The sequence below is a fragment of the Strongylocentrotus purpuratus genome, unplaced genomic scaffold (assembly GCF_000002235.5).
Source record: "Strongylocentrotus purpuratus isolate Spur 01 unplaced genomic scaffold, Spur_5.0 spur5_scaffold_5, whole genome shotgun sequence".
Taxonomy (NCBI): domain Eukaryota; kingdom Metazoa; phylum Echinodermata; class Echinoidea; order Camarodonta; family Strongylocentrotidae; genus Strongylocentrotus; species Strongylocentrotus purpuratus.
In genome coordinates, this window is record NW_022145611.1 from 4,482,073 (window position 1) to 4,485,945 (window position 3,873).

Consider the following 3,873-nt stretch of genomic DNA (forward strand, 5'->3'; position numbering starts at 1 on the left):
CTCAAATTGCAGTATGCATGTAGTAACCGATGACTGGAGAAAAGATTTCAGGTCCTTATTGGTCGTAGAGCATTATTTTTACCTCATTTGGAAAGAGACAAAAGTGCTCATAAGATGATGCTATGGGGTGTGCTATAGTCTGCTGTTTAACTTGACATATAAGGCTTGTTTTCCATATACATTCTTAAAGATATAAATAACTTGAATATGCTTGACATGTGAGGAGTAACAAATAATGTGCAAATCCATCAAGTCGTGATTTTTGTTCAGAAATTAATAATAATTGATATTTTTATAGCGCTCATAATTACCCACTGTGCACCATCAAGCCATGATTTTGTTCAATAATAATGATAATAACAATTTTTGATATTTTATTGTGCGCATATTCACCATGCTAGGTGCTCCAATAATACTCTGACAATGCTAGTCTACCGATTTCGGTGCTCACAGCATTCAAGGAATTCCTTAACACCTCGGTGGAGAGTCGCAAATGCAGCTTAATATCTTACGGTAGGACATTAGTGCGGGACTTGAACCACAAACCATATGATCTACAGTCTGAAGATGTATCCATCAGACCAAGGCACCTCTACCGGAAGATTGATATCAGAGGCGGCGGAGCGACTTCCAAAGTGGGTGGGGGGGGGGGGCACCAACAAAAAAGAGCACTTTCTGGAGAGAAAAAAAGGGCACCTACAAAGGGAAATCTCAAAGCACTGTATCCACTATATAGACCACGGCACCTCTACCAGATGATTGATATATATGCCTATAGTCATGCGTTATTTAGATCGAAATTACATTCATTTTAGTCTCTTCTCAACATTTTATATACCGGAACTCTGTGACATATAAACATAATTATAAAAAATACTAGCAAACTGTTATAATAACCTTAATCCAACTGAGGTTGTGATTGTACATGAATGTGAAGAAACTATCATTTGAGAGAGTATCCTGTAATAATTTAAATTTGTGCAATGCCTTGTTTACTTAACACAAAAATTGTACACAATGATTTACAGTAATAAAGTTTATTTCAAGAAATGCACTATAATAATTCTTTTTCATTTTTCTGTTCTTTTTGTCCATGGTTCGTCTACTTATTTGTTTGTATTATATCAAGTATTGTTAAGGCCATGATCTCAACCTGTTAAGAGCCAGTATATAGGGTCACAAATAGTGACCAGAAGCACAGGCTGAAAAAACCAGTCGACAGAGAAGAAATATAATATGTAAGGCATTTTACATTAATATTACAAGCATATAGAACGTAATAAATGTACGTAAGATATATACACAAAAAGATAAATGCAAAGTTACCCTACATCAAGTTAGGGTTCTGCAAATTCTGAAATTCGATTTAGGCCTAAATGGTGAGGTGAAATTGAGAAATGTTTCCCCTTTAAAGTTGCTCCTAATACTGGTTATACCACATGTTTCAGCCATCATGAAGAAGTTTTCGAAAATGTGATTTAAATTTGTGATAGGAGTGCAATATATACACGAGAGGCTGTTCCGGCTGTGCTGACAAAGTCGAAACTTTATTTTTCATAAAATTCTGCTGAAAATAGTATAAAGTAATTTTAAAAAGGTAGACGTTGGTAAACATGACACTTGATTTAATACGAGTCTGAAAGTGGAGGGGGGGGGGGCAAATATCTGAAATGACGGGGTATTTCTTTTCACCATGCATGGATTATTATATTCATGCAAATCAGTGACAGAGGGAGGGATTATTTCTCCTGCTCTACTTATATTGCTCATTTGGGTTGTGTCTAAAGATCCCGTGTCTTTGAAGATATATTTATTGACTTGCAGATTAAAATGTCAAGAGAAAGGGATTCATTGGAAATGGAATGATCGACAGTGTGGTGTCCCTTCGTGATCTTGAGGAGTTATAATCAAGCTTAGGTATATTATATGCGACTCATAATCGCGCGTACGGAGGGGGGGGGGGATTTAGGGGGTTGAAACCCCCCCCCCCCCTTTGGTATTTTTATGTGTGTAAACCCCCCTAAACCGCCCCCCCCCCTTTGGTTTTTTTTTTTTTTTTTTATAATTATGCCCATGGCTGACCTAAAAAAGGTGACCTTACCCCCCCCCCCCCCCCCCCAACGAAGAAAGATGTCAAATTTTCAAATTTCGAGACCAAAAAAAAAAAGTGTCCTCTTACCCCCCCCCCCCCCCGCTTATTCAGCGGTTGGCTGAAATTTTCGGCCCGATTTCAAAATTTTAAACCCCCCCCCCCCTTGAAAAAATCCTGCGTACCCCACTGCATGTATGGACTCTTTTTAGAAGAAGAGTCGGAGTGCCTATATGGCCACAAATCGACTACTTTGGAGCGGTTTGAAAATGAACTTGTTCAATTTAATACACAAAGGGTAATTCGGGGTAAAATTAGCAATATTGATAATAATATACTTCTACCCAATAGAGAGCTATTTTAAAGTACCCCTATATTGCTGCTCATTTAGGTGCACTGTCGATCTCCTCCCATTGTGGAATCTAGGAATTTAGGGGTAGCTATAGGATAATCATTCTTATGGTAGGTGAGATTTTTTCGAAGGTAAAAAGCATGCATGCATGCACTCATATTACTACAAATTTATAGAGGTCTCCTCAGCTTTTCGATTCAATATCATATTAGTATAGGGTTTTACGGAAGCACGTTCTAATGAAATGTCTTGTTTATCTAAGGTCTTTGGCGGTATGAGACGGTGAATTGCCGAAGTTGGTCTATGACCGGTTCGTCTACTATCTACATAGTCTAATAATCATTTTGACTACTTATCATTTGGTATAATGACCATTTAAGCTAATTTACATTTGGTCTAATCTGCAATAAGTCAGCTACTACCCATTTGGTCTATTGTTCAGTTAATAACCAGCTAGTTTAATTTCCAGTTTGTCTAACGTCCATTTCGTCTACTATCCATAAGGTCTGAAGGTTCGTTTATCCGAAGGTTCATAATTCCGAAAATGAATTAGGGTTTATAATTCTGAAAATTCTTATTTCCAAAAATGAAAAAGGGTTCATAATTCCGAAAATTTATTTCTAGTAATTAAAAGAAGGTACATAAAAAGGAGGGAGGGGAGGACCGAAACGACTGAGCAGCCCCCCCCCCCCGGCCCCCTCTCCATATCAAGGGTCCAAAAAGGAGAGATAAAAGTGAAAAGAAATCTATTACTGAATAAGAACCAGTGAATAATGCGGCCGCCGGATAATTCTATCTTTCCTTATATTATTCTTTGTTTTATTGTTTTATCATTTCCTCTTTCTTTCTTATTCCTTATTGTTGTTTTTCTTCTATATTCTTCTCCTAGTATTAATATGTTTCGATGTTCGGCTAAAATCTTTGTTTTTATTATTCTTTGTAATCCTCTTTCTATCTACAACATAACATCTTTGCTTATCATGATATTTTCCTTCTATATCTTCTTCACTTTATACCTTTTAGGCTTATGTTATTCTTTGTTTTTATAATTCCATCTTCTGTTGCTGTTTCTGTTTCGTTTTCGGTTGCGTCGGTAGATTCAGGTTTAACTGTACATCACCAACGTTTTGGTCTTCTCTTTCTATTTTTCCGTATGTTACTCTTTATCCTATGAGCCTACTAGAGTACTACATTCGGACGTTTATTACCAAGTTCAGCCTAAATTTTCAGGACATTAATATTATTATTGATCAATATTTGAAAATGACGCTCGAATATACTGAGTATTTAGTATACACATATTTCATACCGTTTTGTAACTTGACTATATAGCCACGTTATTTCATACTTTCTTTATTAACCCGAATATTATACCAAACGACTTTAATGAAGTATAACCGATATTGCGCGCGCATAGTCTAGTCATAGGTAC